We start from the raw sequence: 25,773 nt of genomic DNA on the forward strand, positions 1-25,773 counted from the left end.
GGTCTGGCCATGAACCACTGACCAATACACCAGCTTTAAAGCCCAAGAGGAAGCCACGGCCATATGTAACAGACAGTACTCGGCTGGGCTTTAGAGCCTGGTAATGTCATTCTACTGTTGGCAAACATTTTTGCACCACTTAATCTGCAGTGGCCGATTTGAGAGCAGATCAATTTTCTTGCTTTTCTTTGGGAGCTGAACTTTAATCTCAACCTTTAATGAAAGACACCAGTTTATTGAAAACATTTTATTTAGTTTCTGAAGATAACAAATGCATAGAGTACAGTGTGCAATGACCTCCTCTGTCGGGTCAATACAGCAGAGGCCCCCGAACCGGACAGTCAGTTTTCGGTAATCCCAATTTCCTAGGGAGGAATTTAAAGTTAATATTCAGCCACCGGCAGGTCATCTCTAGCGGAGACTTCAACTGTCTCAGTGTATCAGAGTGTTCTCACAGCAAATCAAGCAATGTAGGTAAATTACAAAGCATCATCGACAGGATATAGGCAAGCAACTGTGGGGGATTGCCAATCGCAACTTACCCATCTCGCCTGCTTTATGGTAACAGCCAGAATCCCAGAGACCCTGGAAGGAAAGCCAGACATTAGTGACCTCAACTCATATCTTGACAACCTACAGCAGTGTTCTTCAACACCGGTCCTCAAGAGCCACCAACAGGTCATGTTATCAGGATATCCTTAGTATTGCACAGGTCATTGAATGCTTGCCTGTCCAGGTGATGCAATTATCACCTGTGTAATACTAAGGAAATCCTGAAAACATGACCTGTTGGTTTCTCTTGAGGACCAGAGTTGGGGAACACTGACCTGGAGGGACGGTCACAGGACTCAGCAGTCAGATCCATAGACAAGTGTCATCATACACTCAGGTTCGGGATAGACTCACAGATCAGATCCATAACCAGGTGGAGAAGTCTTATTTTCTCGTGTATTTTTGTGTTCTGGATACTGTTGTATGTTTTTTGCTTTAAACAGTTTCACATCTTTGGAATTTCTGTAGTTTTAATAAGGGTTTGTCATCAGACTTAAAATCAGATTGAAGAACATACTTGATGAAGAGCACATCTTCTCATCCTCCAAATAAGACCCATCTCAGGTTTTGCTGGGCTCTGCCCCACTCAGGAACCTAAAAGCCAAGTCACAAGTCAATCACCAGACAACTACTTATCCAGACTTCCGACAAGACTACATAGGCCAAGGATGTCAAACTGCATTCCTCAAGGGCTGCAAACAGGTCATGTTTTCAGGATTTCCTTGTACTGCACAGGTGATAATTTAATCACCTACACATGATTACAGCACCTTGTGCAAAGCTAAGGAAATCTTGAAAACACGCATGGTTTGCGGCCCTTGAGGAATGCAGTTTGACACCCCTGACATAGGCATCAGCAAAGCCACTTGGCGTCATCGTCAGAGCCTCTTCACCAGCGAGGCTTGGAAGACCATCGTGAGTAGAAAATCATCTGCCTCCCCAATAACGGGATGTTCCAGCTTCGCTCACTTCCAGTCGGAGGCCAAAGATGTCCAGTGACCACTTCTCATGTTGACCAGTAGATGTGACCTCACCGACCACCTCCCATTGCAGAAGCGAGCAGAGCCACAACATCCCCTTTAAGCAATCAGCACAGAATTACCTTTAAACGTTTTTCACAGTTCATTCATCCTCTTCCAGGAACCTGTGGGAATAAAGACAAGATTAGCTTTCAGAAACAAGTTGTGCAAGACCTCAAGATCCAAGTGGAAGGCATGGCTGCCATGACCAAGCTTTCTACATAGCGCAGACATTCTGGTGGCTCCTGCCTTTTGCAGACCAACGCTTCTATAAGGCCACGTTCACATGCAGCGTTTCACAGCAATGAGGCTTCAGAAATCTCGTGCATGTGAACACAGCCTTAAGGTAAACTCAGTAGTCAGATCCGTAAGGAGTTGTGTCATCACAAGTCAGGTTCGGGATAGACTCATCATGGTTCGAATAAAGCAAAGACTGACCAATCAGATAAAGTCTAATAGTTCTAAAGAAAATTATTGACGGAACAGAGTCCTCCAACGTTTTATACCTGCAGGTTTCCAGGATCAGCGAGGGCCTCGTTCAGCCTCTGGTCATCTCGTTACACAACCTGCAGAATAAAGCCTCGTTATTGCCCGAACTTTGTGCTGATGACATATCCAGGGTCAGGAACAGCATCAGTAACGCCAGTAGGCAGTGTCGTCAGGACCTCGTCTGAGGCTCGGAAGACCATCGTGAGAATAAACATCATCTGCATCAAGACGTTGTCATGTAGTAATATGTTCAGCGCTGACGTCTTACCTCCGATCTCATTGGCCATGGCTTTACCTAAAATACAAGAGCACATGTCAAGCAAAGCCAGCACTGGAATGAATAGGCATCTACCAAGTACATTGCTCAATGACACGGGGACAATTTAGTACACATGTATTTTTTTATTATACCCTTCATTGTAGAATGAGTTAACTGAGAGCCTGTCAGAGTCCGTTCACAACATCAAGGTGGAGCTTAGGCCAAGTTCACATTGTGTTAATGGGTTAACGCCAACGGACTGCGTTGCACGGTGAAAATGTCGCAATTAACGCCATGCAACGGGTCCGTTAGCGCACCCTTTGACAGCAATGTGATTTGTACCTGTAGCGCATCTCTAGCGCATGCCATTTTCAGCACACGCTAGCGATGTGCTGTTCTTTTGTAACGTCCGAGGTCCGTCCCTCGCTAGCACAGATCGGGGATCTGCGCTAGCAGGGATGGCAAACGTGGACCAAAAACAAACATTGTGTTAGCGGAATCCGCTAGCGCTTAACGGATTGCCCTAACGCAATGTGACCCTAGTCAAATTTGCCCTTTCTGAGCATCTAAAATAACAGAATTTGCTTACTGAGATTCTCAGTCAACTCATTCTGCAGCCAGCAATAAAGACTATACATGTAATTTTTTTAAATATATAAAAGATATATTTTCTCCAAGAAATTGAGAAAAAAAAAATCTATATACATTTCTGTAATACATTTTACCGATATTAAATTTTTTTTTAGAAAATGATATATTTTTGTATAGATCCATTTCTGTGATTAAATATATGCAAAAAGTACATCTGCTCCGAGGGTTCCCCCAATATAATGCACTCACTGATCATCCAGTTGTTTTAAAACTATCCTGCTTGGTCCCTATAAATTAAGCTTGGACCCATTCATTACACTATGGAAACAGGAACACATGGGCTACTTGCACAGTGAACAAGTCTGTATGATCATGTTCACACACCACCAAGAAACCTGAAGACACAAAAGAGAATAGTAAAACCAAAAACACTCAGTTTGAAAAAATGTTGCAGTAATCCGCAAGTGCTAGTAAAAGATGTAAATAACAGGGTATTTGGTCTCTTGTGTCTACAAGACTGGGGAGTTCCACCACTCCTCTTGGGCTATCTGCACAAAAGCTGTTCTACCCTGTATGCACACATGGATTTTTCCTCTCTGAACCCTGTTCACACAGGTAATATACAGATGATCAGGTTTTTAAATACATCAGATAGGGATTGCATACATTAGTTAGGACTGCTCTGATAAGGGTATACCGTGAAGATTGGTAGAGCAGCTTAGTATACATTTTTTGCAAAAAACGTATCAACCAAATACCCTGTTTTTTACATCTTTTACTAGCACTTGCGTATTACTGCAACATTTTTTCAAACTGAGTGTTTTTGGTTTTACTATTCTCTTTTGTGTCTCCATTCATTACACTAGTTGGGTGCCAACCAGCAAGCATGCATCGGGTCTCCATCTTCAGACTGGGCACAGATGCACATTAAAAGATTATGCTATGTGGCCAGCTCCTGATTGGCAGGAACAGTTTATTCCATGACATTTAGTAGGCCTGCCCCTTTAAGAAGCAAACCAGGCACAGTATAATAGCATCAGTCCTCAGCACCACTGAACTCAGCAGTCAGATCCGTAATGAGGAGTCTCATCAGACAGGTCAGGTTCGGGATAGACTCATCATAGTTCAGGCTGTACAGACATAAAGTTGTTAGACAAGCAGGAGTCACAGCAACCTCTGGTGAGTAGGAGTGTAGAGCAGGAGCACAGATGCACCACCTCAAAGCGTGGAGACATACAGCCTGTTAGATAACAGTACATTCCCCCTCACCTAGGAGTAATCCTGCTCCATGACATCTTATGCGTCTTCAGATCACCGTGTGACAACCTGCAAAATAAAGCCTCGTTGTTATGGGAATTTTGTGCTGATGACATATCCAGGGTCAGGAACAGCATCAGTAACGCCAGTAGGCAGTGTCCTCAGGACCTCGTCTGAGGCTCAGAAGACCATCGTGAGAATAAACATCATCTGCGCCAGTGACCAAGGAACGGAGTTAATAAGCAGTGCTGAAGTCCTCACCTCAGACCCCACAATGGGGCTTCATTCTGTGCGGCCATCTTTGTGCCTTTGATAAAAAAAAACAAAAAAAAAAAAAAAAACATTCAGGGTGAAATTCAGGGCAACAACTCAGTTCATACCATCTGTCAGTAGGTTATTATGATGCAGGGGCAGAGACCCCGATTCCAGTGACCAATTGAGATTGTGATATTCTTTTGCTGATAACTGATTAGAAGACTAGTTGTCTTGTGCTATGCAGACCTCTTGCTGTTTGCCAGCTTTCTGCCTATGCACAGTGAACACGGAAACCTGCCAGTCAGTGAGGTGTGCAGTGTAATACTGAGCCCAGCATTCAGAACTGCAGCATAGAAAACAGATTTAGAGGCCAAGTAAGCGACATCACTGGAATTGGGGGGTCTCGGGTTTCAGATTACATAACGCACACAACCAAGCAGGTGCCGTGTTCAGCAAGCCCTCTAGGTGGCAGCATGGGAACACATGAAATCAGAGAAAGCAAACGAATCAGGATAGAGGGTCAACCAAACCGGCCCACCATGAACTCAGCAGTCAGATCCGTAGTAAGGCGTCTCATCAGACAGGTCAGGTTCGGGATAGACTCATCATAGTTCAGGGAAGATAGAAGTGGGGCCTGGCATCCAGCTGAAAAGGATCTAGCTGTCGTTTCTAGCTAGATGCCAAGCACCATACACTATATGTGGTAATCTGCACAGCAAGGGAAGAACTCACAGGGGCAACAAAGGTGCAAAAAGGGTCCATCAATTCTTTATGGGGGCTTGGAAGCAGAGTTCATTGGAGCTTGATCCTGACACTAAATGCAGGGCGCAGCTCTGAGGCCCTCAAATCCCTCTCTCCCTGCAGTCAGCGAGAGGAAAAAGCAGCCAGATGTGCTGCAAGCTCTCTATGGGCGAGGATGAGACCCCTATCGGTGAGGATGAGACCCCTATCGGTGAGGAGCACACCCACACTGCGGATCGGCCAGAAACATACAACAGGGGGTGATCATATCAAGTGTACGGAGAGGTTTAGGCCAGACCAAAGTGAATCAGTCACCAGATTTCATAATTCAAGCTATATACAGCATTAGGTGAATTGTGCCTGATGAGCCGGGTGTACTTACTTGGAAAATACAAGTCAGAATGGCTGTGTAAACATACATACCATACACACATATATATCCCACTAAGAGAAGCTTCCACTAATAACATGGCAGGGGCAGCCAGCACCGACGTGTATCACGCAGAACAGTCCCAGCACTGCTACATCACCCACAGGAACACAAGCCGCCCTGTGTGCCCATGCGCTTACCTTCCAGCCGAGCACGCTGCTGCAACGAAAAAGGAACTTCTGCCGCTGCGGGGCCGTTTAAATACTCCCACAGGGCGGAAATGAGGTCATCACCCTGGCAGTGGGCGTGTCAGCCACACGTTATGGCAATAGGGGTGAAGCTCGGACCGGCGCGGCCATTTTTGGACTTTGAGGGCGGTGCTTAGGAAATGACGTCACTAAACGCTAGAGGGCGAGACCAATGTAGACGAAGTCTTCAGTGCGGCCATGTTTGTGGAGCTCAGGGAGACTTGTGTTTCATACGAGATAGATTTACGGCAGGAGATTGGAGCAGCGGACAAGTCTCGGTCTTTTTCGCCTGTGGTTGAGGGTCTGTGACATTCTATATTATTTCCCTTTTATTATTTTTTTTAATGAACGTGGATTAGTCTTCAGAGACATCAACATGATATTTAAAGGGGGTTTCCTCTTTTGAGGAGGATTTACCTAAAATTACATGTATTTATTTTGGGCTAAATATCGTTTTTGCTGTAAGGATTTGTCAAAAATGTAGCAGTGTTTGCCCTCTGTGCTGCAGAATGAGTTAACTGAGAGTCCATCAGTGAGCACGTTATGGCGTCTGACAAGAGAGTGACTATTTTTTTGCGGTGCAGAAACGCTGCAGATCCGCAATTGATTTACAGTACAATGTAAATCAATGAGAAAAAAAAAATGCTGTGCACACTTTGCGGAAAATCCGCTGCGGAAACGCTGCAGTTTAACAGGAGTAGCATGTCACTTCTTTTTTTGTGAATCTGCAGCGTTTTTGTACACATTCCATTATAGAAAACCGCAGGGGTAAATAACACAGCAAATCCGCAAAAAAACCCGCAGCAAAAACGCACAAAAAAACGCTGCGGAACCGCACAAAAAACGCGACAAATCCGCAGCTGCGTTTTCTGCCAGGAGAGGCAGAATCCGCACCAGAAATCCCTAAGCCTAATCCGCAACATGTGCACATAGCCTTATACTTTTCCTCTATTTGTTCCACTCCTGGTTTTGGCTTACAAATACTGAGGTAAAATACTGACCAAATACTGAGCGTGTGACGGCAGCCTAACTGCTAACTACTTCTAGACCGGGGACAGCAGAGAGCAGGCACAGACAGGAGCAGGCGGGGGCAGCAGAGAGCAGGCACAGACAGGAGCAGCAGAGAGCAGGCACAGACAGGAGCAGGCGGGGGCAGCAGAGAGCAGGCACAGACAGGAGCAGGCGGGGGCAGCAGAGAGCAGGCACAGACAGGAGCAGGCAGGGGCAGCAGAGAGCAGGCACGGACAGGAGCAGGCGGGGGCAGCAGAGAGCAGGCACAGACAGGAGCAGCAGAGAGCAGGCACAGACAGGAGCAGGCGGGGGCAGCAGAGAGCAGGCACAGACAGGAGCAGGCGGGGGCAGCAGAGAGCAGGCACAGACAGGAGCAGGCGGGGGCAGCAGAGAGCAGGCACAGACAGGAGCAGGCGGGGGCAGCAGAGAGCAGGCACAGACAGGAGCAGGCGGGGGCAGCAGAGAGCAGGCACAGACAGGAGCAGGCGGGGGCAGCAGAGAGCAGGCACGGACAGGAGCAGGCGGGGGCAGCAGAGAGCAGGCACAGACAGGAGCAGCAGAGAGCAGGCACAGACAGGAGCAGGCGGGGGCAGCAGAGAGCAGGCACAGACAGGAGCAGGCGGGGGCAGCAGAGAGCAGGCACAGACAGGAGCAGGCGGGGGCAGCAGAGAGCAGGCACAGACAGGAGCAGGCGGGGGCAGCAGAGAGCAGGCACAGACAGGAGCAGGCGGGGGCAGCAGAGAGCAGGCACAGACAGGAGCAGGCGGGGGCAGCAGAGAGCAGGCACAGACAGGAGCAGGCGGGGGCAGCAGAGAGCAGGCACAGACAGGAGCAGGTGGGGCAGCAGAGAGCAGGCACAGACAGGAGCAGGTGGGGCAGCAGAGAGCAGGCACAGACAGGAGCAGGCGGGGGCAGCAGAGAGCAGGCACAGACAGGAGCAGGTGGGGCAGCAGAGAGCAGGCACAGACAGGAGCAGGTGGGGCAGCAGAGAGCAGGCACAGACAGGAGCAGCAGAGAGCAGGCAACAGACAGGAGCAGGAGGGGGCAGCAGAGAGCAGGCACAGACAGGAGCAGGTGGGGCAGCAGAGAGCAGGCACAGACAGGAGCAGGCGGGGGCAGCAGAGAGCAGGCACAGACAGGAGCAGGCAGGGGCAGCAGAGAGCAGGCACAGACAGGAGCAGGTGGGGCAGCAGAGAGCAGGCACAGACAGGAGCAGGTGGGGGCAGCAGAGAGCAGGCACAGACAGGAGCAGGTGGGGGCAGCAGGGAGCAGGCACAGATAGGAGCAGGCGGGGGCAGCAGGGAGCAGGCACAGACAAGAGCAGGCAGGGGCAGCAGAGAGCAGGCACAGACAGGAGCAGGTGGGGCAGCAGAGAGCAGGCACAGACAGGAGCAGGCGGGGGCAGCAGAGAGCAGGCACAGACAGGAGCAGGCGGGGGCAGCAGAGAGCAGGCACAGACAGGAGCAGCAGAGAGCAGGCACAGACAGGAGCAGGCGGGGGCAGCAGAGAGCAGGCACAGACAGGAGCAGGCGGGGGCAGCAGAGAGCAGGCACAGACAGGAGCAGGCGGGGGCAGCAGAGAGCAGGCACAAACAGGAGCAGGCGGGGGCAGCAGAGAGCAGGCACAGACAGGAGCAGGCGGGGGCAGCAGAGAGCAGGCACAGACAGGAGCAGGCGGGGGCAGCAGAGAGCAGGCACAGACAGGAGCAGGCGGGGGCAGCAGAGAGCAGGCACAGACAGGAGCAGGCGGGGGCAGCAGAGAGCAGGCACAGACAGGAGCAGGCGGGGGCAGCAGAGAGCAGGCACAGACAGGAGCAGGTGGGGCAGCAGAGAGCAGGCACAGACAGGAGCAGGCGGGGGCAGCAGAGAGCAGGCACAGACAGGAGCAGGCGGGGGCAGCAGAGAGCAGGCACAGACAGGAGCAGGTGGGGCAGCAGAGAGCAGGCACAGACAGGAGCAGCAGAGAGCAGGCAACAGACAGGAGCAGGAGGGGGCAGCAGAGAGCAGGCACAGACAGGAGCAGGCAGGGGCAGCAGAGAGCAGGCACAGACAGGAGCAGGTGGGGCAGCAGAGAGCAGGCACAGACAGGAGCAGGCGGGGGCAGCAGAGAGCAGGCAACAGACAGGAGCAGGAGGGGGCAGCAGAGAGCAGGCACAGACAGGAGCAGGCAGGGGCAGCAGAGAGCAGGCACAGACAGGAGCAGGTGGGGCAGCAGAGAGCAGGCACAGACAGGAGCAGGTGGGGGCAGCAGAGAGCAGGCACAGACAGGAGCAGGTGGGGGCAGCAGGGAGCAGGCACAGATAGGAGCAGGCGGGGGCAGCAGGGAGCAGGCACAGACAAGAGCAGGCAGGGACAGCAGAGAGCAGGCACAGACAGGAGCAGGTGGGGCAGCAGAGAGCAGGCACAGACAGGAGCAGCAGAGAGCAGGCACAGACAGGAGCAGGCGGGGGCAGCAGAGAGCAGGCACAGACAGGAGCAGGTGGGGGCAGCAGAGAGCAGGCACAGACAGGAGCAGGTGGGGGCAGCAGAGAGCAGGCACAGACAGGAGCAGGTGGGGGCAGCAGAGAGCAGGCACAGACAGGAGCAGGCGGGGGCAGCAGAGAGCAGGCACAGACAGGAGCAGGCGGGGGCAGCAGAGAGCAGGCACAGACAGGAGCAGGCGGGGGCAGTAGAGAGCAGGCACAGACAGGAGCAGGCGGGGGCAGCAGAGAGCAGGCACAGACAGGAGCAGGCGGGGGCAGTAGAGAGCAGGCACAGACAGGAGCAGGTGGGGCAGCAGAGAGCAGGCACAGACAGGAGCAGGTGGGGGCAGCAGAGAGCAGGCACAGACAGGAGCAGGTGGGGGCAGCAGAGAGCAGGCACAGACAGGAGCAGGCGGGGGCAGCAGAGAGCAGGCACAGACAGGAGCAGGCGGGAGCAGTAGAGAGCAGGCACAGACAGGAGCAGGCGGGGGCAGCAGAGAGCAGGCACAGACAGGAGCAGGCGGGGGCAGTAGAGAGCAGGCACAGACAGGAGCAGGTGGGGGCAGCAGAGAGCAGGCACAGACAGGAGCAGGTGGGGGCAGCAGAGAGCAGGCACAGACAGGAGCAGGCGGGGGCAGTAGAGAGCAGGCACAGACAGGAGCAGGCGGGGGCAGCAGAGAGCAGGCACAGACAGGAGCAGGCGGGGGCAGTAGAGAGCAGGCACAGACAGGAGCAGGCGGGGGCAGCAGAGAGCAGGCACAGACAGGAGCAGGCGGGGGCAGCAGAGAGCAGGCACAAACAGGAGCAGGCGGGGGCAGCAGAGAGCAGGCACAGACAGGAGCAGGCGGGGGCAGGAGAGAGCAGGCACAGACAGGAGCAGGCGGGGGCAGCAGAGAGCAGGCACAGACAGGAGCAGGCGGGGGCAGTAGAGAGCAGGCACAGACAGGAGCAGGCGGGGGCAGCAGAGAGCAGGCACAGACAGGAGCAGGCGGGGGCTCAAGAGCAGGCACAGACAGGAGCAGGCGGGGGCAGCAGAGAGCAGGCACACAGAGGAGCAGGCGGGGGCAGCAGAGAGCAGGCACACAGAGGAGCAGGCGGGGGCAGCAGAGAGCAGGCACAGACAGGAGCAGGCGGGGGCAGCAGAGAGCAGGCACAGACAGGAGCAGGTGGGGCAGCAGAGAGCAGGCACAGACAGGAGCAGGCGGGGGCAGCAGAGAGCAGGCACAGACAGGAGCAGGCGGGGGCAGCAGAGAGCAGGCATACAGAGGAGCAGGGGTACCAGACTGCAGATATAAAGGAATGCGCTTCCTATCCTGGTATATGCCTCTCATCCAGAACAGAGGCTCCAAACCAAAAACATCTAAGTTACAACCTGCAAAGATCTGTTGTGTTTCAGGCTGCCGTCACACGCTCAGTATTTGGTCAGTATTTTACATCAGTATTTGTAAGCCAAAGCCAGGAGTGGGTGATAAATGCAGAAGTGGTGCATATGTTTCTATTATACTTTACCTCTGATTGTCCCACTCCTGGTTTTGGCTACAAACACTGAGGTAAAATACTGACCAAATACTGAGCGTGTGACGGCAGCCTCAGGGTGAAAAAGTCCTTCCTGACCCTGTGATAAAACCCCTGAAGCGCAATGACGTGCCATTACTGAGGAGAGACTGGCATCTGCTGGCCAGATGATATCAAGCGGAACCATATTGTGCTGGAAGATTTGCAGGGGGAGCGACTTAGTGTGCTGGACCTGAAGTACTTCCTGAATGCGTTCCAAACCGCAGGTAGACTTGGCGCCAGAGAAGAAAGTGACGCAGACGTGCGCCGGGGATGTCACTGAGGCCGGCGTAACAGGCCTGTGACATCGAGGCGTCGGCCATCGCCTGACAAGGCCCGTATTCCACACAGGAGGACTCTGAGCTAGTCGGGTCCTACACCAGTACAGCTCAAGAGACCAGACGTCGGCCACCAAGAGCCGAGGCCTAGTCCACTTCGGTCCAGTCCTGAGAGACTCCCGTCGTTGGTCAAGCCGAGAAGATCCGTGAGGAGACAGTAACAGGCAGGACACGCCCTGCGACTTCGGAAGGACAGTGCGAGTGAGCAGGGTCGTCACTTCTATCTTTCCTCTACGGTACCGGGGTCGGCTGGGATTAGGGTCTCCAGTTGGGAGGTGTCAGTGTCCTTTACTCACCCTTCCCAGGTCCAGCACTAAGTTTCGGTGTCTGTAATTGTGCGCAGCGCTGATCTCACATCAACAGCGCTGCAGCTAATCAGTGAACTTAGAGGCTCGGACAGAAGCGCTGAGCTCAGTGATTGGCTGTAGCAATGTCTTCAGCATTGCTGAAAATTACGGACACTGGGGGCAGCAGCAGAGACTCGGCACTGGACCTGGGGAGGGTAAGATTTTTATTTTATTTTTTATTTTTTTATTATTATTTAGTTTCCCAAACCTATAAATTATTTAATTTTACAAATGGCATAAATTGACCTTCTTTAAAATAACTTAATGTACATACACGACCGACCATTAAGGAGAAGAAAAATCAAATAAAAAAAGGAAAATATTAATAAATATATTAGCATAAATCCATAATAAAAAAAAATTCCTTATAAAGATCATCATCAAGTAAGATGCAGATATTTAGTGTCCTCTCAGCATCATCTATGAAATTATTGTATGGCACAAAAAATTAAAAAAATTAAATATCAACCTATATAGGGTACTGTTATCGCAGCCTAAAAAATAATAAAAAAGGGACCGCTGCGGGAATGCAAAGAGTAAAAATAAAGAAAAACAAAAATAATATTATTTTTCATGCCCTCTAAAACTGATCTGGTGTTTAAAGGGTTACTAGCTCTAGCAATATGTCTTTGATTCTGGATTTTTCATTAGATACCGGTATTAATTTTACTTGTATATTAATTACCTTCATAAGTCAAGAGTTTAAATGATCCTTAACATTTATAAGAAATTTTCCCTTTTCAGGCATATTGTATTTTTTTATTTTACTTCTATGAATATTTAACATGATTTACTATGAATTCAAAGAGAGGCGACCTATGATGTACCTATACATAGGGTACATTTAGCAATGAATGTGGTGGCTCAGTGGTTAGCACTGTTGCTTTGCAGTGCTGAGGTCCTGGGTTCAAATCCCACCAAGAACAACATCTGCGAGGCGTTTGCGTGGGTTTAATCCGGGTTCTCCGGTTTCCTCCCATACTCCAAAGACAATACTGATAGGTAATTTAGATTGAGCCCCAATGGAGACAGTGAAGATATTGTCTGTAAAGTGCTGTGGCTTTATATAAGTATATAAGTGCACTAAATAAGCACTTTCCCTGGTGGGCTAGAGTGGCAAAAATATTAGCACTGTTACCAAGAGTGCAGGCCCCAACCACGGATCTCCAACTACTTCAAAGAAAGAATTGACCATATCCGACAGGAAATTATCTCCCAATCCCTTCATACCATGCACTGTCCTCCCTCCCCCACTGCATCTAGTTCACTCTCTGATTTTGAACCAGTTACAGAAGAAGAAGTAATCATGCTCTTTGCATCTTCTCGCCCGCCACTTGCACCAGTGTCCCCATTCCGTCACATCTCCTCCAGTCCCTTTCCCCAGCTGTCACCTCTCACCTAACAAAAATATTCAACCTTTCTCTCTCTTCTGGTATCTTTCCCTCCTCATTTAACCATGCCATCATACTTTAAAAAAATCCCTCGACCAAAACTGTGCCGCTAACTATAGACCTGTCTCTAATCTTTTCTTCATCTCTAAACTCCTGGAACGCCTGGTCAACTCCTGTCTTATCCGCTATCTCTCAGATAACTCTCTTCTCAACCCTCTACAATCCGGTTTCTGCGCTTTACACTCTACTGAAACCGTCCTCACTAAAGTCTCTAATGATCTACTAACAGCTAAATCTAATGTTCCCTACTCCATGCTAATGCTCTTAGATCTCTCCGCAGCATTCCGCAGCTCCTCCTCACTATGCTCCGCTCCATCGGCCTCAAGGACACCGTTCTCTCCTGGTTCTCCTCCTATCTCTCTGACCGCTCCTTCACTGTATGTTTTGCTGGTTCCTCCTCCTCTCACCTTCCCATTACTGTTGGGGTTCCTCAAGGATCAGTCCTAGACCCCCTTCTCTTCTCTTTGTATACTGCCCCTATTGGACAAACAATCAGTAGATTTGGTTTCCAGTACCATCTCTATGCTGACGACACCCAATTATACACTTCTTCTCCTGATATCACGCCTGCCTTTTTAGAAAACACCAGTGATTGTCTTACCGCTGTCTCTAACATTATGTCCTCCCTCTATCTGAAACTGAACCTGTCAAAAACGGAACTCCTCGTGTTCTCTCCCTCTACTAACCTACCTTTGCCTGACATTGCCATCTCCGTGTGTGGTTCCACCATTACTCCCAAGCAACATGCCCGCTGCCTTGGGGTCATACTTGATTCCGAGCTTTCATTCACCACCACATCCGATCACTGGCTCGCTCTCCTTATCTGCATCTCAAAAACATTTCTAGAATTTGCCCTCTTCTTACTTTCGACACAGCAAAAACTCTTACTGTTTCACTCATTCATTCTCGTCTTGACTATTGTAACTCTGTACTAATCGGTCTCCCTCTTACCAAACTCTCCCCGTTCCAATCTGTGCTGAGTGCTGCTGCCAGGATCATATTCCTCACCAACCGTTACACCGATGCCTCTACCCTGTGCCAATCATTACACTGGTTACCCATCCACTCCAGAATCCAATGCAAAACTATTACCCTCATCCACAAAGCACTCCATGGTTCAGCACCACCCTACATCTCCTCCCTGGTCTCAGCCTACCACCCCACCCGTGCCCTCTGCTTGGCTAATGACCTCAGGTTAGCATCCTCAATAATCAGAACCTCCCACTCCCGTCTCCAAGACTTTACACGTGCTGCGCCGATTCTTTGGAATGCACTACCCAGGTTAATATGATTAATCCCCAATCTACACAGTTTTAAGTGCGCCCCAAAAACGCATTTGCTCAGACTGGCCTACCGCCTCAACGCATTAACCTAACTATCCCTGTGTGGCCCATTCGAAAAACTTAACCATAATCAGGTTCCTCACATCATGTTCTCATACACTTTATGCAGTTAATAGCCCTCTGTGTCTGTACTGTTACATACTTAGGCAGTTAACTGGTTCATGCAGCTTTACATGAACACCCGAGCCTTACACTATGGCCGGTCCGAACAACGAAAGCAATTGTTACCATCCACCTCCCGTGTCTCCCCTTTTTCGTCATAGTTTGTAAGCTTGCGAGCAGGACCTTCACTGCTCTTGGAATCTGTTTTGAACTGTGATTATTGTTATGCTGTAATGTCTATTGTCTGTACAAATCCCCTCTATAATGTAAAGCGCTGCGGAATATGTTGGCGCTATATAAATAAAATTATTATTATTGGTGGTGTACTGTGGTTTACGGATTATATTCCTGTGTTTAGGGGGTATTAGAGGGGTTAATGTGGTTGGTAGTCTAGAGCAGGGAAAGGGTGAGTCTTCTCGGTAAAGAGGTTAATGGTAGTCTTGAGCCCAAGGTCACCCCTTAAGCCCAAACCCCACCTACAAGTCTGAGGTCATCCCACAAGCCTGAGGACATCTCAAGTGTCTAAAGTCAATCTATCTGCTAAAGGACACCGTATATGCCTGAGGTCATCCCACAAATCTGAGGTTTCTTCATGAGCCCAAGGACACCACAAAAGACTGAGAATATCCTACGAAACTGAGGGCATCATAACAGACCAAGGAAACCACATAAATCTGAGGTCACTCCATGATCCCAAGGTCACCCCATGAGCCAAAACACACCCTACACGCCTTAGGTCATCCCAAAAGCCTGAGGACATCTTAGGTTTTCGAGGTCACTCAATAAACCAAGGGACAACCTACAAGCCTGAGGCTGAGGTTATGACACAAGTCCAAGGTCTCTTCATGAGCTCAAGGACACTACACAAGACTGAAAATACCCTATTAGCCTGATGACACCACAGATGGCGGAGGACACCCTACAAAGCTCAATATACCACATGAGCTTGAGTACACCGCACACTGTCCCAATTACGGTCACCATGGAGTGGTGTGATGGCTTTCACTTTTTTTTAATTTTTTTAAATAAAAAAACATGTCAACTAAGTACCATATATTATTTTCATACACTATGCCATTCATTTATTTACTGCAGGGTTATTTAATAATTGTTTGTGTCTGTGTTTTTTTTCTGTTCAGTGGCTAGTGTGAACGTGTGCTTTCATGCTGCATGCACGCCAGTTTATATTCCAGTTCATACTTTTGTTTTTTTTATGTCTGTTTGCATCGTGTGCATATAAAGGTTTTTCGGTAGATTATGTGGTAAAATGAATGGTTTCATTCAAAACCCCAACTCTTCCCACAATGAATCAAGCCCTCATACATCTATTGGGATTGAAAAATAAAACAATTATGGCTCTACAGTCATGGCCAAATGTTTTGAGAATGAGACAAATATTAATTTTTCCAAAGTCTACTGCTTCATTTTTTCTAATGGCAATTTGCATATACTCCTGAATGTCAGAGTGATCAGCTTAACAGCAATTACTGTACTTGCAAAGTCAATATTTGCCCAGAAAATGAACTTTAACCCCCAAAACACATTTCAACATCATTCCAGTCCTGCCTTAAAAGGAGCAGCTAACATCGTTTTAGTGATTGATCCATTAACACAAGTGTGGGTGTTGATGAGGACAGGGCTGGCTATCAATCAGTCATGATTAAGTAAGAATGACATCACTGGACACTTTAAAAGGAGACTGGTGCTTGGTATCATTGTTTCTCTTCAGTTAACCATTGTTATCTCTAAAGAAACACGTGCAGCCATCATTGCACTGCACCAAAATGGCCTAACAGGGAAGAGTATCGCAGCTACAAAGATTGCACCTCAGTCAACAATCTGTCACATCATCAAGAACTTCAAGGAGAGAGCTTCCATTGTTGTCAAAAAGGCTCCAGGACGCCCAAGAAAGACCAGCAAGCGCCAGGACCGTATCTTCAAACTGTTTCAGCTGCGGGATCGGACTACCAGCAGTGCCGAGCTTGCTCAGGAATGGCAGCAGGCTGGTGTGAGTGCTTCTGCACGCACTGTGAGGCGGAGACTCTTTGAGCAAGGCCTGGTTTCAAGGAGGGCAGCAAAGAAGCCACTTCTCTCCAGAAAAAACATCAGGGACCGACTGATATTCTGCAAAAGGTACAGGGAGTGGACTGCTGAGGACTGGGGAAAAGTTATTTTCTCTGATGAATCCCCTTTTCGATTGTTTGGGACATCTGGAAAACAGCTTATTTGGAGAAGAAGAGGTGAGCGCTACCACCAGTCTTGTCTCATGCCAACTGTAAAGCATCCTGAAACCATTCATGTGTGGGGTTGCTTCTCAGCCAAGGGAATCGGCTCACTCACAGTCTTGCCTAAAAACACAGCCACGAATAAAGAATGGTACCAGAATGTCCTCCAAGAGCAACTTCTCCCAACCGTCCAAGAGCAGTTTGGCGCCCAACAATGCCTTTTCCAGCATGATGGAGCACCTTACCATAAAGCAAAGGTGATAACTAAATGGCTCATGGAACAAAACATAGAGATTTTGGGTCCATGGCCTGGAAACTCCCCAGATGTTAATCCCATTGAGAACTTGTGGTCAATCATCAAGTGACGGGTGGACAAACAAAAACCAACAAATTCTGGCAAAATGCAAGCATTGATTATGCAAGAATGGACTGCTATCAGTCAGGATTTGGTCCAGAAGTTGATTGAGAGCATGCCAGGGAGAATTGCAGAGGTCTTGAAGAAGAAGGGTCAACACTGCAAATATTGACTTGCTGCATTAACTCATTCTAACTGTCAATATAACCTATTGGTACTCAGAATATGATTGCAATTATATTTCTGTATGTGATATAAACATCAGACAAACACTAATAAAAACCAGAGGGCAGCAGATCATGTGAAAATATAATTTTGGTGTCATTCTCAAAACTTCTGGCCATGACTGTAGAAAGAAAGGGAGAAAAAAAACAAAACGCAAAGAAGGGAAAAAATCAAAAAGTGCTTAGATGGTTAAGCAGCTGTTACCTGGGTCCAGATCCACGACCTCACATACGGTTATTAGGCTTCTGGTTTCCCGGTAGGTATTTACTTAACACTATAACTTGTCCGCGGAAGCCAAAGGGAGTGGACCCTTCTCCAGGGATGGACTGGAAATCACACTGAGTAGACCCGTCTCCAGGGATGGATCGGAAGCTACAGGAGTGGATCCTTCTCCAGGGATGGACCGGAAGTCACAGGGAGTGGACCCTTCTCCGGGGATGGACCAGAAGTCACCGGGAGTGGACCGTTCTCCAAGGATGGACTGGAAATCCCTGTGAGTAGACCCGTCTCCAGGGATGGATCGGAAGCAACAGGATGGACCCTTCTCCAGGGATGGACCGGAAGTCACAGGTGTGGACCATTCTCCAAGGATGGACTGGAAGTCCCTGTGAGTAAACCCGTCTCCAGGGATGGATCGGAAGCAACAGGAGTGGACCCTTCTCCAGGGATGGACTGGAAGTCACAGGGAATAGGGACCCTTCTCCAGGGATGGATTGGAAGCCACAGGAGTGAACCCTTCTCCGGGGATGGATCGGAAGCCACAGGAGTGGACCTTTGTCCATGGATGGACCAGAATTCACAGGGAGTGGACCCTTCTCCAGGGATGGACTGGAAGTCACTGGGAGTAGACCCGTCTCCAGGGACAGATCGGAAGCAACAGGTGTGGACAGTTCTCCAGGGATGTACTGGAAGTCGCACTGAGTACACCCCTCTCCAGGGATGGATTGGAAGCCACAGGAGTAGATGGATTTCAGTATCCATAAAATCAAAGTAAAAGATCTAAAAACATTTAAGCAGTAAATTGTGAGACAACCAAAAATTTGTATCAGTCTCAAAACTTTTGTCCATGTCTTTACGGCTGTATACTACTGAGGAACATTCTAGACTACTGTTTTACATTCATGCTACCACCAGATGGCACCAGCACATTAGTTATTAATTTATAAATGCACAGGAAGTTTAGATACATTGAAAGGGACAAATTCTTTTTTTAAATGATTGGACTTTATGTTAAAAAGTTTATTAAAATGTGTATGAAATTAAATGGTGTAATTTGTTTTGTTTGTGTCGAGCACGACGCTTTCACACAGCAAGTACAGCAGCCCCAGATCATAGACTGTGGTCTGTGTTCGACCCTATTTTCCATACTGTGGCCACATAAGCTGTGAACTGTGCCCACTCTTTGGCGTGACCAGTTCACAGCTGTAGGTGGAGCCTCACTTTTATATTGCAGCCCAATGCTGTGATTCCACTTCCCCCTGTGACCTGTAATGATTTGGATCTGAGTGGATCAGTCACGTCATTGCAACACTCTGATCAAAGTAATTGCCAGGGAGCACAGGTCCGGGCACCAGTGTTGCAGCAATGTCTTCATTCAGTGACTATGCTCACCCCTGATGAGGGAAGTCACTGCTGAAGTCCAGGACTTTGGACTTGGGCTAAACAGTAATTATTGTGACCGGAGCATCTCCATTACTAACCCATGGGCTTGATGTCAGCTGACATTACAAAGCTGACATCAACCCCACAACTATTTCTCAATTTGCCGCTGCACCAGGGCAAGTGGGAAAAGCGAGTCTAAGTACCTGAATTGTCGCATCTAATGGATGCACCATATCTGGGGCTGCTTAGAGCTGATTTTTTTTTTTTTAGTCTGGAAGCTGGAGATCTGGTGGCTGTGAACTCTAGTAACCTTTTATCTGAGTTCACATTCATTGGTTCTCATGGTAGCTCGAGTATCGGACTGATGAATGCCGAACGCGCAGTCTGTCATCAGTCTGGCACTGGTGCTTGCAAAGCAAGTTATATAGCAGCTAAAAACTTACTGTACTTGTTAATAAGTAAGAAAAAAAGAATAAAATTGCCTCGGGTCCCCCCATAATTTTCATAAGCTGAGAGAAAGCTGGGGCTGATATTAATATTCTGGAAATGGCCCAATATCAATAAAGGTTCCCAGGCTACTAATATCAGCCCACAGCTGTTTGCTTAGTGTTTACTGGTTATTATGGGGGAGACCCCCCAAAATGTGGGGTCCCACTATATTCAGTAACCAGCAAAGGCTAAACAGACAGCTGCGGACTGATATTAATAGTCTACGAAGGGGCCTTGGAGATTGGCCCCCTCCCAAACTTAAATCATAAGCTGACTCTGCCCCAGAAATGGCGCATCCATTAGATGCACCAATTCTAGCTTTTAGCATCACTCTTTCTATTGCCCAGGAGTGGTGGCAAGTGGGGTAATAGTATTGGCATTTATGTCGGCTTTGTATTGACAGATTAAAGTCCTTTAATTGAAATAAAGACACTGCCACCTTTATTTGAAATAAAAATAAAAAAGCAAAGTTATCCTCACCTTTATGCCTAACCAACTGAAGCCCATGTCCCCTGTAAAAGACAAAAAATAATAAACAACCGTATTCCTCACCTGTCCGATGAGGAGATAATCCTTATTGGTCCCAGAAAGATCTGGATAATTTGGAGAGCAGTCACATTAGTGAGACAGGAGCGTAATCACGGTCCTGCAGTGTGTAACACTGAGTTGCCTTGAGAAAGGTCACTGCTGGTTCAGCCAGCTATGAACTTCAATGACCTTGCTCATTTCAGAGCTACACACTGCAGGAGCTATCCAAATCATCCAGATCTTCATGGGACAGATATGGATTATCATTGGATAGGTGAGGAATATGGTGGTGTATTATTTTTTGTCTTTTACAGAGGACATGGGTTTTAGTGGATTATCTTCTCATCAGACAGGTTTGGATTATGGTGGTTTATTATTTTTATTCTTTTACAGGGGACATGGGCTTCAGTGTATTAGCCGTAAAGGCAAGTATAAGTTTGCTTTTTTATTTTTATTTCAAATAAGGTGTCAGTGTCTTTATTTCAATTAAACGACTTTATTCTGGCTATGTCTTTTTTACAGTCTAACTATGGGGATAGTAACGGTGGTGTCTTATAGATGCCTCTCCATTACTCACTCCTGCACTTGATATCAGCGGTCATAAAACAGCTGAACCAACCAGAATTAGTGCATCTAATAAATGTGCTTTTTCTGTGGTGGCTGCAGACTGCTAATTTTAAGCTGGGGGAGGGGAAGCATACAAGTCTTACCATACCAGGCCCTAGCTAGATGTCTGCTTTAGCTTGACTGGTTGCCAAAAATGGGAGAAGACACCAAGCCATCTTTTAAATTTATTTAAATAGTTTAAAAAAAAACGTCATGGGACTGCTCTAGTTTTGATAACCAGCCATGATCAAGCTGACACTTGAGGGCTGCAGTTGTTGGTCTTGCCTGCACCTTTGATCAAAAATAGAAGAGATCCACACGTTATATCTTTTTAAATGTATTTATACCGACTGGAGAATACTCTCATCATCGTACGCCTATTCTAACTACTATCAGCAACAGCAGGCGTACGCTGATGAGATTAACAAAAGAAAATTGAAGTGCTGACTTCATTAAATAAACATGATTTTATTACAATTATACATAATATAACCAAAAAAATTCAAACAAAAATGCAGATGTAGATCATGATAGGATTCACAACTAACAACCCTGAAATCGAAAATTGGCCAAGGAAAAATTCCACAAAAAACATCAATATATAATGCCAAAAACTTAATGTAAACAACTCTTTGCGTGCAAATGATTAAGTCTAACTTCACTCATAGGCAAGACCATATCATAAAGGAAAGGGCTTGTGCTAAGAGATACGTTTTGCCCTGTTTGCTGATCTGTGTAAATGAAGCACCTAGTAAAAATGCGTGTGTGTGCAAAGACCGCTCATATCAAAGACATTTACCCTTTGTATAAGGTGCACCGGCCAAAAAATTGAGGCCACCCCACATGCGCGTTTCGAGTAAGCTTTCTCCATGAGGAATCACGCTGATGAGAGTAGAACGCTTTCATCAGCCAATGCCTGTGACCGTCAGTAACCTTTTTATCGACGGTCACAGCTGCTGGCTCACATGCTGTCATCTGACAACGTTGGAACCGCAGCTCTTACGATATTACCGCCGATGTCACGCAGACAACGGCATGGAAAACAACAGATGTCCGGGCCTACAATTCATCTTCATGAAGTCCAGCTTCGAGTTTGCGTACTGTTCTAGTACCCTAGCCAAACTCGGCTGAATCTGCCAAGACCCGAACATCCACTGTTCGCACATCACTAATACTAACTGCTGAGCTGTGTAATTACTGTGATCTAAGCGCTGCATCTGCAATGACATTACTGCTCCACGCAGATCTCTGCAAAGATCAGTAAACAACCGGATCGGCATTGCCCTCTATCCTCAGTGACACTGTTCCCATCTCTAATCACCAACAAAATGTCTCTGCACTAGAATTCTAAACTTTATCGTTTTGTAAAAATCCAGAAGGGCAGGTGAGGAGTGACATCACACACGTGAGCAGATCCCACCCACATTTACAGCAGTCGTAATCCGAGCTGGGAGTACACTAGGTTTTCATGACAAATGTCAGTAGCTACTGTTGAAAATATTAAAACGTTTAAACTTATTTTTCAGATTTGACATAATAAAAAAAGTAAAATATTTTAAAAAAATAAAACGTTAATACTTGATTTTTTGTTTTTTTTACAGCCCACCAGTAAAACACACAAAAAACAAATCATACCTATATTTACATTGACGGTTTCGGCCGGTATTTATGGAGATCCGACTCCGGCATACCGCTGCCGAACAAGCTTTCGTAAAACCCCTTTAGGATCAAATTTAATGATAAAAACTGGCGATAGATCCTCATTAAGGGAGCAAAATATGCAATAACTTGTTGATCGGTGGGGTTTCAACCACTAGAACCTGCACTGATTAACAGAACAGGGCACTTTTATCCCTGTTAGAAAGGAGGGCAATGACCCCCGCTCCATTCATTCCCCATCGGGCTGCCCAACTCTGCCGTCAGCTTTTTCCAGCAGCTCCATTAAAAGTCTGGCATCCAACCTGCTGCTTTTTTTCTTAAAAGATATCATTGTCACATTAGGGATACAAATTCGATGTTCTGGTGATCCATGTGGATCCCAGAGAGGTCGGACCACCACTGATCAGTAAATGATCCCGTCCTGCACACGTATGACAACTTGTTTTCACCCCTTCACTACGGGTCCATTTTCATTTTTTGCATTTTTCGTCTTTTGCTCCCCTTCTTCCCAGAGCCGTAACTCTTTTTTGTCCATATAGACACATATGGGCTTATTTTTTTGCAGGACGAGCTGTATTTATGAATGACACCATTCATTTTACTACATAAGTGTACTGGAAAGCGGGGAAAAAATCCAAATGCGGTGAAATTGTGAAGAAAAAAAAATAATTTTTACTTTGTTTTTTGGGAATTGTTTTTCCAGTGTAGATCTAGTGGTATAAATGACCTTACAATATGATTCTGCTTATCAGTACGGTTATGAAGATACCAAACATGTCAAGTTTTTTTTCTGATTCTAGTGGTGGAAAAAAAAATCAGAAGTTTGTAAAAAAAAAAGTTGTCACCATTTTTCCGAGACTTGTAACGCTTTCATTTTTCAGCCGATGGAGCAATGTGATGGCTTATTTTTTTGTGGGGTGAGACAACATTTTAATTGATCCCATTTTGAGGTAGATATGACATTTTAATTGCTTGTTGCAGTATTTTTTGTGATATTGCCGTGACCAAACAAATGTAATTTTGACGTTCTTAATTTACAGTGTTTAAGTGTGGGCAATTATTTTTATATTTTGATAGATCGAACTTTTCTGAATGTGGCGATACCACATGTGTATTTCGTTTATAGTTATTATCTTTATTTTTAGTGGGGGAAAAGTAAAGTGGTTTGAACTCTTAATTCTTTTTTAATTTTTTTTTTTTCATATTTTTTAAAACTTTTTATTGTACCTTTTAGTCCCCTTAGGGGACTTGAAGCTGCCATTGTCTGATTGTTTGTGCTATATACAGCAGTGCCACAGCTTCGCTGCATATAGCAAAAATCATGGTCTCCTTTAAAGCCTGCCCACATGCTTTGCGCATGGGTGTAATACATAGGTATCACCTGCCCTTTATGGGGGGCGCTCAACCCATGAGCCTGCTCCGTACACCCGCTACCGAGTTGCATCTTAAATGTACAGCAAGTGACAGTAAGGGGTTAAGCTTAGAAAACTCTTTTTACCTTCTATATTTTTTTTCTTCACTATTTTACTGTCTTTTTTGTCTCTAGGAGGTGGTGGTGTGTTTTTTTTTAGCTTTTCTTTTATCATCTTCTAGAAAGGCCAGTTTCTTTCTCATAGTATAATCAGGAATTTCTATAAATGTACTTATCGATAGTACAATAGAGGGCTGCCTTGGAAATTGAAATATTGCGATAGTGGCCAGAATAATAATGTGGCACTAAAATATTCCATTTTGGAGTTGTATTTTGCATACATTTGGTCTACAAAAGATTTCCTTAAAGATCAAACACATTGATCATTTACAGTATTTGACGAATGTGCCTCTGGGAGAACAGGTAAGTTGCACCTTGGTAAAACATCCCTGACAACTTTTCTGCTTGAAGCGATACTCTATCCGTCAGTTCTAAAAGACGACCACTGACAGTCAGACTGGGCACACCTCACTCCGTTGGCCAGGTCCAAGGTCACTCTATAATCAGTAAATGAGGTTCTGGCCTTTGCTGTAGAGAACCCCGGGTTGTATTTATGGAGTAGCTGCTGGCCGGTGGAGCGAGTTGACGGTACAGTTTTCAGAATAAGAAAGATGATGACAATGCCAAAATTAGATGAATCAGGGGATTAATTGGGTTCATGTCCAAAGAGTTTGACTGAGATGTTGGGCGAAAGAAAAAAAAGACGGCCTTGGAGTCAAACCCAGAAGATTATTAACAGTGGAATAAACAAGGGACAAAGCTGGGTAATGATCCAAAGGATCAATCCAGTATCAGCACACTAGTGTTGGATACTTTATTAGTTGTCCCCAAAGATGCACCACCAAGCAGAGAAGTCCACACCACCCCCACCGAAGAGCAGCCAGGACTGCTCAGCAGAATAGAGCGCCAGCTCCTATCAAGGTAGTCAGTGCGGAATTGTGGTGGACAGATAAGTCTGTTACAGAAGCAAGATGATATGAAGGCATAGATGGGACTCTACACCAAGCTGAATCATCCCTCTCTTGTGCCTAGGCTATAGAGTGAACTTGGGCTAGATGTGATCCAGAGTCATTGCATATTCCGCCTTGTTAATGAACACATACACGAGCACCATTGGTGCACAAAGGGTTCGAAGAGGTAAGAGGGACACTACCACCTCCAAAGCAGGTGTAATTGTGCATCATGATGAGATATTGCACTGCAAAGGCCCCATATATTGTTTTTGCACAGGGGTCTTGTCTGTGTCCGCTCCTGTACGTGGGTGTTGACTGCCTCATCATGGTCATGCTCAGGCTTGGACTGGCCCACAGGAGAACAGGAGAATCCTCCGGTGGGCCACCACCTTCTTATATGAGCAGTACTTGGCACTCTGTACTTGAATCACTATGTACAGACAGAGGCGGCATCTTATTCATTTAACAATCTACACAGTCCATTGTTATATAAATAAATGATTGATAAAAATGTTACATTTGCATGAGGCGGAAAAGTTGGGCCCTGCGTTGGTTACTGGTGGGCCCTTGGCACCCCAGTCTGACACTGGTCGTGTTTGTATCCCATCTGTCCAATGCTGGTTTAATAAATGCAGAGCAAGGCTGGGGCAGAACATGTTTCATACGACACCAATCCTCAGACAAGTTGCTTGATCAAAAACATTTGTGCGATTTGCTGTTGGGCGACTGTTTGTGAGCTGAAATTTTGTTGTAAAAAAACTTAAAAATTGTAGAAGGGTCTCATGCAAATTACAGTTGGATAAAACTTTTGAAAACATTTGTAATTGTGTCTCAGATGCTGCAATTTGCAGGTTGAGGTGCGACACCATGGAAAATCAGTCGCCATGTCGTAAAGCAATACCCCAAACTTAGTATTGCACCACACATGTAGCCCTAGTCTAAAGCTATAAATCTGGCTTCTACATACCCCAAGGTCTTCCAGGCTCATTGGTGTCTCCCAGACCAAGACTTAAATTCCTTGAAAGTGATTTTGTCAGGTTTCTTCTGCCCTGGAGTCTTGGGTAGATGTAGTCTTGTATTCAGAAGAGGCGGCATATGAGTGGAGATGACTTTAAGGGAGAGCTTATGGTGGAACATTTCTTGGTTATGTGAAGCTGCCTCTTTCTGAGATATCCTCAAAAGATCTGTAGGCACTTTTATTGCATAAACTAAGCTGCCCTATTAAAATGATCTCCTAGGTCATCTTCACCTCTTTGAACTTTTTCCAAAAGT

At 46.9% G+C, this 25,773-nt stretch overlaps 1 long non-coding RNA gene and 7 other non-coding genes across 8 annotated transcripts; all 8 read right to left on the reverse strand.

Moving 5' to 3' along the window:
- Window positions 1–232: 232 nt before the first annotated feature.
- Window positions 233–5,793, reverse strand: LOC138652063 (uncharacterized). The gene is made up of 9 exons (XR_011315564.1): window positions 5,734–5,793; window positions 4,429–4,474; window positions 4,180–4,236; window positions 2,329–2,355; window positions 2,078–2,137; window positions 1,655–1,696; window positions 1,070–1,146; window positions 543–585; window positions 233–365 (listed from the first exon to the last, which is right to left on the reverse strand). It is a non-coding gene; the product is annotated as an uncharacterized lncRNA (long non-coding RNA).
- LOC138652339 (small nucleolar RNA SNORD34) lies at window positions 428–499 on the reverse strand. Its single transcript, XR_011315609.1, has one exon. It is a non-coding gene; the product is annotated as a small nucleolar RNA SNORD34 (small nucleolar RNA).
- Window positions 1,397–1,488, reverse strand: LOC138652343 (small nucleolar RNA SNORD35). The gene has a single exon (XR_011315613.1). It is a non-coding gene; the product is annotated as a small nucleolar RNA SNORD35 (small nucleolar RNA).
- LOC138652349 (small nucleolar RNA SNORD50) lies at window positions 1,921–1,990 on the reverse strand. Its single transcript, XR_011315619.1, has one exon. It is a non-coding gene; the product is annotated as a small nucleolar RNA SNORD50 (small nucleolar RNA).
- LOC138652341 (small nucleolar RNA SNORD35) lies at window positions 2,196–2,283 on the reverse strand. The gene has a single exon (XR_011315611.1). It is a non-coding gene; the product is annotated as a small nucleolar RNA SNORD35 (small nucleolar RNA).
- Window positions 3,966–4,037, reverse strand: LOC138652346 (small nucleolar RNA SNORD50). The gene has a single exon (XR_011315616.1). It is a non-coding gene; the product is annotated as a small nucleolar RNA SNORD50 (small nucleolar RNA).
- LOC138652344 (small nucleolar RNA SNORD35) lies at window positions 4,295–4,382 on the reverse strand. Its single transcript, XR_011315614.1, has one exon. It is a non-coding gene; the product is annotated as a small nucleolar RNA SNORD35 (small nucleolar RNA).
- Window positions 4,965–5,036, reverse strand: LOC138652348 (small nucleolar RNA SNORD50). The gene has a single exon (XR_011315618.1). It is a non-coding gene; the product is annotated as a small nucleolar RNA SNORD50 (small nucleolar RNA).
- Window positions 5,794–25,773: the final 19,980 nt, after the last annotated feature.

Source organism: Ranitomeya imitator, chromosome 10 (genome assembly GCF_032444005.1).
Source record: "Ranitomeya imitator isolate aRanImi1 chromosome 10, aRanImi1.pri, whole genome shotgun sequence".
NCBI classification, from domain to species: Eukaryota; Metazoa; Chordata; class Amphibia; order Anura; family Dendrobatidae; genus Ranitomeya; species Ranitomeya imitator.